Source organism: Carex rostrata, chromosome 13, assembly GCF_964058835.1.
Source record: "Carex rostrata chromosome 13, lpCarRost1.2, whole genome shotgun sequence".
NCBI classification, from domain to species: Eukaryota; Viridiplantae; Streptophyta; class Magnoliopsida; order Poales; family Cyperaceae; genus Carex; species Carex rostrata.
Window position 1 is genome coordinate 1,200,792 of NC_135930.1, and position 14,058 is coordinate 1,214,849.

The following is a 14,058-nucleotide window of genomic DNA, read 5'->3' on the forward strand; positions in this document are numbered from 1 at the left end:
TGTACCAAGTACCGAGAGGTGACGAATAACTTTCTACACCAATTGGGACGGTTAAGGACTTAATGACTTTGGATTAGTGTAACCAAGTACCGAGAGGCGACATTTATACTAATTTAAAGATGGTATTAATATAGAGATATCACTTTATACCTATAACACTCTACTGTGCCTTCATAATTATAAGAACAACTTTAGTAAATCAATTAATCGTGACATTAGTGGATAGGAACCCTAAGAAACCCTAATTTCTCATTCTTGCTTAAAAACCATATTTCGACCTTAGAATTTAGTTAATTCAGTTTGATCACCTACAAACAAACATCCTAAAAACAACAAATTCCTTTTATTTCCTGTTACTAAATTAAATTGATTAGGTAGGGTCTAATATTCTGAATTGTCCCTGTGGAGACGATCCTTAAATACTACTTGATAAGGTTGTACACTTGCAACCGGATTGAGTGTCATTTAGGATTTATTACTTGTGTAGTAAAAAATCACATCAAGTTTTTGGCGCCGTTGCCGGGGACAACGGTGAATATTATTTCGGACCTAAGTAATTTAATTAGTAATTGTTTTTAATTTTCTTTTGTTTTCTTTCTCTCTCATTTTAGGTTGAAATCTAGCAAAGGAGCCTCCAACTCCGGACGCCACAGATTTGGTTGAGTGGTTTTCGAGGAGAGGATCAACTCATCTTTTCTACGAGAGAAGAAACAAGCACCCAACAAGGGGACCTTTCTTACCCTTGAATCCACGCCGGTTAGACATGTCGACCGGAAATGAGGATGCTAGGTTTCAAAACCTTCAAAGAGAAAGGGATCGGATGGCCAATGAACTTCAACGCTTGAGGGCAGCTAATGTGGAAAGAGAAAATCATGAAGTAGCCGATGCCAACCGCCCTTTGAGAGACTTTACGGCACCTAAGGCTGAGGAAATCCACTTTGGGTACACGGCACCTACTATCAATGCGGAGGAATATCAAATTCCTCCTGCATGGGTTAGCATGGTGCAGCGCAATCTTTTCCATGGTTTGCCTCATGAAGATGCTACACAACACTTAGCCAACTTTGAAGAAATCTGCAGTACAATCAAGGTACAAACTGTTTCTCCTGATGATCTTAAAGTAATGGCTTTCACTTTTTCCCTTGCAGACAAGGCTAAAGGTTGGATAAGGGGACAACGGCCCGAGAATATGAACACTTGGCCAAAGGTGGCGAATGCTTTCCTCAACAAGTTCTTTCCACCATCCAAAACGAACTCCTTGCGCCATCAAATCCACAATTTTCGACAAAAAGGAGATGAGACCATGAGCGAGGCGTGGGAGAGGTTTCAAGAATTGCAGAGGTGCTGCCCTCATCATGGTATAGAAGGGTGGAATTTATTGCAAATTTTCTACAATAGCCTCATGCCACACGACAAGGGCATGCTAGATGCAGCCGCTGGAGGTAGCCTCATGAACAAGGGGGCTATTGATGGATACAAGTTGGTTGATGACATGGCTCTCAACCAAAGCCAATGGCACAACCCTAGGGAGACTCCAATCATCCTGCAACGGGGAATGAAGGAGGTGAATTCGAATTCAAACATGGCCGCAGAAATTGCCGCTTTAAATCGCAAAATTGATCAAATGAGCGTAAATTCGGTAAACTATCCTTCTTCTCTTCCTTGTTCAATTTGTGGTGGAACCGACCATTTAGCAATAAATTGTGGTATAAGTAATGAAGTTAGTCATGAGGAAGTTAATGCCATAAACCAAGGCAATTTCAAACCGAATAACAATCCTTACTCCAATACCTACAATTCCGATTGGAGAAATCACCCAAACTTTGCGTGGAGACAAAATGACCAAAATACCCAAAGTAACTCAAACTTTAATAGACCAAATCAAGGTTATGGTAACCAAGGGTATAATTCTAACGCACAACCAAAATCCAATCTTGAATTAATGATGGAGACTTTCATGACAAGTCAAAATCAAAAATTCGATGAATTGACCAAAAAGGTAGAAATGTTGGCAACCCAAAACAAAATGCTTGAAAACCAAGTTGCACAACAAGCTACCCAATTCTCTCACCAACCGGGCTCCCTTCCACCAAAACCTGAGAGCAACCCCAGGGATGTCAAGGCGGTTAGGCACATGCTTCGCAGCGGGACGCAGTACGAGGATCCACCCATCCCAGAGGACGCCTATGTACAGCCGCGAGGTGAAGGGACACGAAGCAATGATGAGCACATCTCCACACGTGAGGATTCCGCCTCAAAGGAAGCAACACCAATTGTACCAAGTGATCATGCCAATCAAGCAAAACCGTCTCAAGATGAGCCGCCAAAGGTAAGTGCACAGGTACCTCTCTATATCCCTCCTCACAAATATGCACCTTTTCCTGGTAGATTCAAGAATGAGAAGACCGACAAACAATTTGCCAAATTTCTTGAATTGATGAAACAATTGCATGTGAACCTACCATTGACTGAGGTAATGACCCAAATGCCAGTTTACACCAAATTTTTCAAAGACATTCTTTCAAATAGGCGTAAACTTGAGGAAGTACAAATGGTATCCTTAGACACAAACTGTAGTGCCATGGTAATGAATGAATTGCCCAAAAAGTTGGATGATCCGGGTAAATTTTCCATACCATGTTCTATCGGAAATGTCCAATTCAAACGTGCACTATGTGATCTAGGAGCTAGTGTAAGTCTCATGCCCAAGTCGGTCTATGATAGGTTAGGTGTAGGGGAACTTAAGCCAACCAGAATTTCTCTTCAATTGGCAGACCAATCAGTTAAGTTACCCCTAGGAGTGGTGGAAGATTTACCGATCCAAATTGGCAAGTTCTTTGTACCAATTGACTTTGTTGTGGTTGACATGGATGAGGACACTCACACTCCACTCTTGTTAGGTCGACCATTCCTCAATACGGCAAAAGCCGTGATTTATGTTCATGATGGAATTATAACAATGAACATTGGTGAAAAAAAATTAACATTTGACATCAAAAGATCCATGAGATATCCATCTAATGATCAAAGTGTTTTTAGTGTTGAGATTCTTGACAGGTTGATAGATGAGGAGCTGTTGAACAACTTGGAGAAGGGTTCCTTTGAGTATTGGATGGATCAGGAGTGCGAAAAAGCCAACCAAACGGGTTCTGTAGATGTTATTGCGGCCCGCAATGAAAGTTATTGCGGTCCGCAGCCAATCCAGACAGAGAAGGAAGAGATTCGCACAGTTATTGCGGCCCGCAATGAAAGTTATTGTGGCCCGCAACCAATTCAGACAGAGAATCTGCAGAAATCATAATTTATTGCGGCCCGCAATAACCCTTCCCAGATTGACAAAGAGCCTATTCTGAGCCCAATTTTTCAGGTTTCAACCGCCGAGACCCTTCCAAACTTTGCCGAAACCTCAAAGGATGCACCCAAGGTTGAACTTAAGCCATTACCTTCGACCCTTCGATATGAATACCTCGGTCCAAACCAAACCTATCCCGTTATTGTCAACGCATCCCTCAACCAAAACCAAACCTCACAACTTCTACAAATCTTGAGGATGCACCGAAAGGCCATTGGATACACCATTGATGACCTCAAAGGAATCAACCCTTCCATCTGCATGCACCGCATTCTCATGGAGGAAGGACACAAGCCAACCATTGAAGGACAGCGAAGATTGAACCCGAACCTTAGTGAGGTGGTGCGGAAGGAGATTCAGAAACTTCTTGATGCCGGCATCATCTATTCAATCTCCGATAGCAAATGGGTGAGCCCAATCCATGTGGTGCCAAAGAAGGGAGGGACAACAGTGATAGAAGGGGAGAATGGCGAACCGATTGCAACACGACTCGTGACGGGATGGCGCATGTGCATCGATTATCGAAAGCTCAATATCGGCACGCGCAAGGATCACTTCCCTCTTCCGTTCATTGATCAATTGCTTGAACGGCTAGCTAAGCACTCTTTCTTTTGTTATCTTGATGGTTATAGTGGGTTCTTTCAAGTACCAATTCACCCTGATGACCAAGAAAATACCACTTTTACATGTCCATACGGTACCTTTGCATATCGTAGGATGCCCTTTGGTTTGTGCAATGCACATGCAACATTTCAAAGGGCTATGATGGGTATATTTTCTGACCTAATTGAGAAATATATGGAAGTTTTCATGGATGACTTCTCGGTTTATGGTACCACTTTTGATGAATGTTTGCTAAACCTATCCAAAGTCCTACAAAGATGTGAAGAGGTAAACCTTGTCTTGAATTGGGAAAAATGTCACTTTATGGTACAAGAGGGTGTTGTGTTAGGTCATGTTATTTCTGCTAAGGCTTTAGAGGTTGACCGTGCAAAGATTGAGGTAATTGAAAAATTGCCTCCACCAACAAATGTTAAAGGTGTTAGGAGCATTTTAGGGCATGCAGGTTTTTATCGAAGGTTCATTAAAGATTTTTCTAAAATTGCCAAACCTTTGACTAACCTGTTGCTTAAAGATGCCCCTTTTGATTTTAATGAGGATTGTCTAGATGCCTTTAATAGGTTGAAGGAAGCTTTGATTTCAGCACCTATCTTGCAACCCCCGAATTGGAGTGAGCCATTTGAGATTATGTGTGACGCGAGTGATTATGCTGTTGGAGCAGTTTTGGGGCAGCGAGTCGACAAGAAGCCGTATGCAATCTACTACTCAAGTAAGGTGCTAGATGAGGCCCAAGTCAACTACACCACAACTGAAAAGGAGTTGCTTGCGGTAGTCTTCGCCATCAACAAGTTCCGCCCTTACTTGGTGGGTTCTAAGGTCATTGTCTACACTGATCATGCGGCAGTCCGTTACCTCCTTACCAAAAAAGATGCAAAACCGCGCCTCATCCGATGGATCCTCCTCCTTCAGGAGTTTGACCTTGAGATAAGAGACAAGAAGGGTACCGAAAACCTAGTAGCTGATCATCTTTCACGCATTGTGGCTGAACCTTCAAGCCAAGAAGTGCCAATAGATGACTCATTTGTTGATGAACAGCTCTATCAAATCAACAAAGTCGAATACCCTTGGTTTGCCGATATCGCCAATTTCCTTGCGTGTGGTGTTCTACCACCCTACCTCACATACCAACAACGGAAGAAATTCTATGCGGATACCAAGCATTATTTTTGGGATGACCCATATCTCTTCAAGCTTGGTGTTGATGGGATTCATAGAAGATGCATTCCACATGATGAGGTTCAATCGATTCTCTACCACTGTCATTCATCACCCTATGGCGGACATGCTTCAACCAACAAAACGGCCGCCAAAGTCCTGCAAGCCGGTTTCTATTGGCCAACCCTTTTTAAGGACACAAGGTTGTTTGTTCTCTCTTGTGACAAATGTCAAAGGATGGGCAGCATAACCAAGCGACACGAGATGCCTCAACAAAGCATTCTGGAAGTCGAATTATTCGATGTATGGGGCATTGACTTCATGGGGCCATTTCCAAGTTCATGCAACAACAAGTACATCCTTGTAGCGGTGGACTATGTCTCCAAGTGGGTAGAAGCAATACCAAGTCCAGGAGCCGACTCAAAGACTGTCAAGCGCCTTTTCCAAAAGATAATTTTTCCAAGATTCGGTGTTCCAAGGGTAGTGATCAGTGATGGAGGTTCTCACTTCATCAACCGCTCCTTTCAAACCCTAATGGAGAAATATGGCGTAAGGCACAAAGTCGCGACTCCGTATCATCCGCAAACAAGTGGCCAAGTTGAAGTATCGAACCGAGAGATCAAGCACATCCTCCAAACCGCTGTAGGCTTGACCCGAAAAGACTGGAGTTTGAGACTGGATGACGCACTTTGGGCGTACCGCACAGCCTACAAAACCCCAATTGGCATGACTCCTTTCAAGCTTGTCTATGGCAAGCCATGTCATTTGCCCGTTGAACTGGAGCACAAGGCGTTTTGGGCTATCAAATCTCTCAACTTTGACATGCTTCAAGCGGGTCACAAGCGCGTCCTCGACTTGCATGAACTTGAGGAAATCCGCCTCAGCGCATATGAGAATGCCAAAATTTACAAGGAGAAAACGAAACAATGGCATGACAAGCACATCATAAGAAGGGAGTTTAATATTGGTGATTATGTTTTATTGTTCAATTCACGTTTTAAACTCTTTGCAGGAAAACTTAAATCCAAATGGAGCGGCCCGTTTCAGGTGAAACGCGTGTTTGAACATGGAGCGGTAGAAATCTGGAGCGAACGAACTGGCGCTTTTAAAGTAAATGGCCAGAGACTCAAGGTGTACAATCATGGAGAACCGGTTGAAGGGAAGATTAACATCTCCCTTACCGATGCACCAATGAACTAAAAGAGGAGAATGGTCAAGCTCGAGACCCTAAACGAGCGCTTCTTGGGAGGCAACCCAGGCAATTTACCTTTTTGCATGTTTAAATTTCGTATTTTAAAATTTATTTGCATTTAGATAGGTTAGTTTAGGTGTTTCAGAAGATTTCAGGCCTCTTTGCGGTCCGCAATTAATTTATTGCGGGCCGCAATCAAGTAGTCAGAGACTTCTGAAGCTTACAGTTGCAATTCTGGGTGAATTGCGGTCCGCAATTAATTTATTGCGGGCCGCAATAAGATAGTCAGAGGTAAAAAAAAAATATATATTTCTCAGGTTCATTGCGGTCCGCAACCAACCTATTGCGGCCCGCAATGGAGGCCCAACAGGCGCGAATTTGTGATAAAAAGGGGACCTTTTTGCAAAATTCTCTCTCTCTCTCTGCCATTCTCTCTTCCTTTCTCCCTCTTCCCGCACCTCTCTCTATCTCTCTCTCTATCTCTCTCTCTATCTCTCTCTCTCACATCTCTCTTTCTCTCACATCTCTCAATCTCCCTCTCCACCTTTCTCTCCATCTTTCTTTACAACCCTTTCTCTCCATTTCTCTCTACAAAAGCCAAACCATCTCTCTCTCTCCCAAAGCAGCCAGATCAGCCGCCGCCTCTCCACCGCGCGCATTGCGGCCCGCAACACCGGCTATTGCGGACCGCAACCAAGCAGCCAGATCAGCCACCCTTCTGACGAAGACCCATTGCGGCCCGCAATTCCATTTATTGCGGTCCGCAACGAAGAAGACAGAGGCGGTTTTTGAGATCTCCACGGCTATTGCGGCCCGCAACCAGGTTTATTGCGGCCCGCAATAAGTTAAATAGAAGGCATTTCCTTGCTGATTTTGCTGGAAATTTGGCGCATCGACTCGGCGTTTGGACTTCTCGGTTGCTCTACTCGACTCCATCACTTCACATTGGTTTGATTGCACACATTTGGTTGTATCTCAAACTCTCTTTAATTTCAATTGCTTGAATTGAATCATATTGGTAAATTGTGAATTACCCAAATTGAAGAAAATTGTGAATTGTGATTGAACCGACCAAATTGGTAATTGAATTGAGTGTGAATTGTATTTGAATTGAACCAACTGAACACCAACCATGCCACCAAAAACAAGGAACAAGGGTAAGGCGGTAGCAGAGGATGACTTCATCCCCTCAAAGCGTTCCAAACAATATAGGGGAGGAGCCAATACCACTAGTGGATCTGGTGATATCGAAATATCTGACCAACCTGACTGGACCACTTTACCTCAAAGTCAGTGGCCTGAAAACCGTGAATCTGACTATGGTCTAAGGTTTGTGCATCCAAAAGCACGTGAAAATTTTCAGATTCTTAAGACCAAAAAGGTTGTCCAGCCCAAGTACGTTCACATACCTACCCTTCAGCAGTTGGGCATTGTAGATGAGGTTCAGTCCCTTATGTCTTCCCTTGGTATTTGGGACTATTGTACCAGGCCATTTCCTGCGTACCGCACTTTAACTTATGAGTTTTTATCTACTCTTCACATGGAGGATGATACTTTATTGCAGTACTTTTTGGACGGTGCGGAGTACCAGATCACACTTGAGGAACTCAGCAACCTCCTGGGGTTCCCTCACCAGCCTGAGGCAGTGACGGTGCCAAATTGGGAGCCGGATACCAGTTTTTATGACTTCTCCTGCCAGCTGATCGGTGGTCCTCGGCGGACTTACAAGGCCAGTCAGATCAGCCACCCAGTGTTTCGCTACATCCAGCGTGCGCTCGCCTTCACTATCTTTGCACGCGGTGAGACGGTGGGTACCATGGGCGAGTGCGAGACATACTTCATCTATGCCATGATCCATGCTCTGACCAGTCCCGAGAAATTACCCCACGTTGGCAGCTTCTTCATTAACAATCTCCTGAACGTGAGGACAAATGCCACTCCGAGCGGTATGATCTCATGTGGTGGCTTTGTGACTCGTCTTGCCATTTACCATGGGGTCATTCCTGCAGACGGGTCAGTTTACAAAGTCCCTGCCCATCGCCTCCAAAAGCAAACCGAGTTCATTGACATGGCATATCTTCAGTCGGCTGGCATTTTCACTCACATTGGAAACTCCTTCTTCTTCATCTCCAGCGGTCGGCAGATTTCTGTGCCTTTGCCGATACCGGTCGATAGGGCGGATCCCTCCACTTGGATTCTGCCCCTTAATGTGGCACAACCACACCATCCTGCCGCACAAGCCGCTGTTGATCCATTTGGGATCCCTCCACCTGAGCAGCCTCAGCCTCCTCCTCCATTTTGGGCTCCCGGTCCCGACCAAGTGACACCGCAACAAATGTACGAGTTGATGCAGACTATGAACACCAACATCACAAAATTGCGCGATTATGTGGATGAGCGGTTCAACTCTGTAGATCGCCAGATTGCCGACCTCCGTACTCACATAGGAGGGCAGTTTACTGAGCATCGGACCTACATGACGGGTCAGTTCGGCACTTCTCATTCCGACATGACTCAGCTCTCCGCACAGATGGGGCGTATGCATGTCCAGTACACGGACCTTGCAGGGACGGTGGATGAGATAGCTGAGCAGCAGCATGGTACTTACCATCGGACGGATCGCATCTACGGGCATATGTCTGACTCCGGCTTTGTTTCCGCTGACTCGATACCGCGGCGCCGCCGACCTACGCTTCCCTCACCACCAGCGACTGGTACATCTTCTCAGGGGACTGATCCACCACCTCCACCAGTTTGATTCTCATTGTGAGTTTCTTTCATCTCCTCTTTTTACCTTTCATTAGCTTGTTTATTGCACCGAGGCGGTGCCAATGTTTAGGCTTGGGGGGGGTAAAAATTGGAATTGTATCTTAAGGTTAGGTTATTTTTTTTTTATGCAAAAAAAAAAAAAAAAAAAAAAAAAAATGGTAGGTTCTGTGCTATTTAGGGGAAAAACAATTAAATTTGAAGCCTTGAGAAAACATAAAAATCTAAGTGGGGATTTCAATGGTATAACCACATGGCGCAAGTTGGCATAATAGTTGGTGAGATTATGTTTTATGACACTTTAGTACCTGTGGTCTTAAATTAGAACCCCTCTACATGTTGAAAATCAAGTCTCAGATGCGCAATGCCAAGAGTTTCCGAAAGGCTTGGTGCCCGTAGGAGACTTTGCGCGAGACTCAGAAATCCTTTTCTAATTGAACTTAATTGAACAAAGGTGTAGGCTGAAAAAAGTGAGCTATGTTGGATTGAAGTCCATAGGACAGATACATCCGCATAATAAAAAAAATAAAAAAAAATAAAAAAAAAAGAAATAAAAAAAAAATGAGTGGAAAAATGAGTGAGCCAAAAGCAGACGGATGCACAAGTAAAAAAAGTCAAAGCATCAGGCACAATCTACACCCCTAACAAAAACTTAATTTTTCAAAGGAGTTTCTGGAATTGGTTGTCACTTGTAGAACGGGGAGAAAAATTTAAGATTAACTAATTCTAAAAGTATCATATAGATATAAGCTTGCTTAATTAAAATCAAAACTTGCGTTTGTGAGGTGAAGAAGATCATTGAAAGAAACCCGCATAATTGTTCTACACACTCATGCTTTGGATTGAATTGTTTGGACCCTAATTTGCCTCGACCGACCAATTTTATGTTTAAGTTTTTATTATTAGGATAGTTTAGATAACTTGGTCTAAAATACATTAACCAGCCCCGGGGATTCCTGTGAGTGTTTAGACTTGCTTGGGACAAGCAAAAACTAAGCTTGGGGGAATTTGATAAGCCAAAATGATATATGTTGAAACCTAGGGTTTGTTGTGTAAATTAAGCCGAGTTTTGTTGAAATTAGAATTTAATTAGGTTAGAAATGTTTAAAAGTTCAAGTTACTGCCCTAGTTGTGTTTATTTTGTAGGCAATCAAGTGCTTGGAGCTCAACGGAGAAAGACGAATTATCTGGAGCAAGACAGCACGAATTCTGGCGAATTTTCTCTTTTATTGCGGGCCGCAATTAATTTATTGCGGGCCGCAACCAACTCAGACAGAACAGCATTTTCAGAACAGATTTTCTGTATTATTATTGCGGCCCGCAATAAACAGTTCCAGAACGATATTTTTGCTATTATTAGTTGTTTTTATTTCTGGAAGAAAGATAACTGTTTTTTAAGGACGAATTTTAGACATTAGAAAGAGAGAAAAGCAAAGGAGAATAGGGAGAAAAAGGAGAGACAAAAGGAGGGAGAAGAAGATAGCGAATTTCTTCGAGCGGTTATATTGATTTCTTTCTTTTTGAACTCTTTTACTTGTTTATTCTCTTTTGTGCTTTAGCCATGATCGGCTAAGGTCATTTCTAGGGTTGATTAGGGTTATGCTTGAAACTTGTGTCATGAATTAATTGATTTTATATTATATTTACTTGTTCCTTGGTATGATCTATTCTTTACATTATTTGATTGTGATGACTTAATCGAAATTGCAAGAAACCCTAGGATTCGGTATTTACAATCGAGAGATTGAATATTTAGTCCTGACCATAAAGAATAGGGTATTTGATAGGCTAAGTACCGAGAGGCGACGCTTGTCTTATACGGGCTTAACCCGATAGGTTAGAAAATTGTACCAAGTACCGAGAGGGACGGTTAAGGACTTAATGACTTTGGATTAGTGTAACCAAGTACCGAGAGGCGACATTTATACTAATTTAAAGATGGTATTAATATAGAGATATCACTTTATACCTATAACACTCTACTGTGCCTTCATAATTATAAGAACAACTTTAGTAAATCAATTAATCGTGACATTAGTGGATAGGAACCCTAAGAAACCCTAATTTCTCATTCTTGCTTAAAAACCACATTTCGACCTTAGAATTTAGTTAATTCAGTTTGATCACCTACAAACAAACATCCTAAAAACAACAAATTCCTTTTATTTCCTGTTACTAAATTAAATTGATTAGGTAGGGTCTAATATTCCGAATTGTCCCTGTGGAGACGATCCTTAAATACTACTTGATAAGGTTGTACACTTGCAACCGGATTGAGTGCCATTTAGGATTTATTACTTGTGTAGTAAAAAATCACATCACAAGTTAGCAATTCATACATCACATTTAAAAACATCTACATCTCATACATATCCACACCAAATTTCCAATAACGCAATTCAAACAATTCATGCAATTCAACTAAATTAAACTAGTTCAAAGCAATACTTCACCAATTCAACAATTTAAACTAACAATTCAACAATTTAAACTAACAATTCAACAATTCAAGTTAAACATGCAACTAACAAACAATTCATGCAACTAAGCATATTAACCAAATTAGCAAGTTTTTAATTTTTAAAATTATCCGATCTACTCTTCATTCATGTTATCGTTTTGTGCATCGGCCACATCTTCTTCTTCTTCACCTGCATTTTCAAGATCCTCTTCCTCATCTTCCAGATCTTCTTCCTCAACAAGATTCCGATTCTCAGCGAAATTTACCTCTGAGAGGCTGACAGTGGGCCTTGGGGTTAGGTTTAAGCTTAGGAACTCCCAATTTGTACCCAGAGAAGTCAGGTTTATTGCTAGGGGTACCCTGTGCCATGTGGCACCAATCAGGGCATGTCATGTCAGCAATTCCTTTGAAAATTCATAACTCCTTAACCATTTGGAGTTAGAATCTGTATAAAATATCAAAATTCACGGTTTTAAATGTAGAACATTACCATGAACTTTAATATGTCATTTCCCTTCATCTTGGGAAGGTTTTATGCATATTTAACATTGTTCAAGCATTTTAATTGGTGCCAAATTCCATTTATTTAAATTGGCAACTTTCTAGGGTACAACATGATGCCAAAGGAATACTGAAGGTGGACCGCCTTGGAAAGTTTCCTGACATACCCCGTTTAATCCTGAGCTTAAGTTGGCCGTAGAAATTTTTGTTCTACGGTCATGTTGGGTTTTGACAGTTCAAACCCATTTATATGCTTAAGGTGCGGAAAGAGTAAAACAAAACTTTTACATCTACCTTAAGCTACGGATTAAATGAATCAAGAAGATCCGTTTAATCCTATTTACATATCTACTCCATAATTGATTTCTAAAACATTAAATCTATTTATCAATTAAATAGATTAATATAACATGTTCATACCTTGTTTCCAAATCACAGTTGGAATGCAGACCGAGTGAGTAGAGCTACACCAGGGAAGGAATCAACTCGGAGTATCACACGTGTGATACCTCTATTGGTTATCCACCAGGATTAACCGGAGAGCGGTTTATTTCTTTTGCCAGAAATACTATAAACCGTGGAATTCTGCAAAAACACTATTCACCAAAAAATTTCGTTTAATCAGATTCACTAATAAACCAAATCTGAAATACCGCAAAAATTTGGTAAAACACTATTCACCGATCAAAAAACCGTAAACAGAGAAAGAGAGAAATTCCAATTAACGAATTAATCAGATTAACACGTGAATTAGTGAGTTTTCTCTTTCACCTATGCCCCTCTATTTATAGGCATTTGAGGAGGTTCGCAAAAGACCGAAATACCCCCGAAGTTGCCAAAATTACCAAAATGCCCTTTTGGCATTCAAATTTGATTTTGCAACTTCATATTGGTTAGATTAGTTTAATGGATTCAAAACCCATTAACCCAAACCCATTATGAATAGTAAATATTCAAATCAAATATGTATAATTGTCATGTACAATTATATTCGTCTACGGTTTTCGTTTGGTAATTTTATACAACATGTCAAACACGTTTATAAACTTACCAGTGTTTCTGTTTGTCATTCTAAATAACGTACAATTAATTATACCAAGTATAACTAATTATAACCATTATTTTTGCTTTGTCATTCTTAACATGACAAATATAATTTAATTATAACACGTATAATTAATTATAACCATCTTAATATTAATTACAATCAATTTGAAATTTTTGAATTTTTGAATTTTTTTTTTGTTAAATTTTTGAAAAAAAATTTGTGATTTTTTGATATTTTTTTTAGTATTTGACATGCGGGACTTTGACATGGGGGATTTTCAGGGGGTGGTAACCCTGGGCATGGCTAGAGCCAAAAAATGCATATTCCCCTATAGAGGGGCATGATTTTCAAAAGGGGTGACCCCTCATGTACATGCCCATGGGTGTACATGGCCCCGTCGGTGCCAGCGTCGGTGCCCCGTCGTGCTAAAATGACCTGAAAACTATCCAGCGGGGGAAATTGTTGGAATTTTTTATTTTTTTTTATTTTTTTTGAATTTTTTTGAATTTTTGAATTTTTGAATTTTTTTTTAATTTTGTTTATTTTTTGAAATTTTTTTAATTATTGAAATTTTTTAAGTTTTTTTGAATTTTTTTTTTAATTTTATTGAATTTTTTTTTTTAAAATTGTTTTGTGATTTTTGGAAATTTTTTGAGTATTTGACATTCGGGATTTTGACATGGGGGATTTCAGGGGGTGGTAACCCTGGGCATGGCTAGAGCCAAAAAATGCATATTCCCCTATAGAGGGGCATGATTTTCAAAAGGGGTGACCCCTCATGTACATGCCCATGGGTGTACATGGCCCCGTCGGTGCCAGCATCGGTGCCCCCGTCGGTGCCAGCGTCGGTGTCCCAGTCGGTGCCCCCATCGGTGCCAGCGTCAGTCCCCTGTCGGTGCCAGTGTCGTTGCCCCGTCGGTGCCCCTGTCGGGCTAAAATGACCTGAAAACTAAGCGGTTACG

At 41.4% G+C, this 14,058-nt stretch overlaps 1 non-coding gene across 1 annotated transcript; it reads right to left on the minus strand.

The window, feature by feature from the left end:
* Positions 1-1,251: 1,251 nt before the first annotated feature.
* On the minus strand, positions 1,252-1,362 carry LOC144564877 (small nucleolar RNA R71). Its single transcript, XR_013514772.1, has one exon. It is a non-coding gene; the product is annotated as a small nucleolar RNA R71 (small nucleolar RNA).
* Between the last annotated feature and the right edge of the window lie 12,696 nt (positions 1,363-14,058).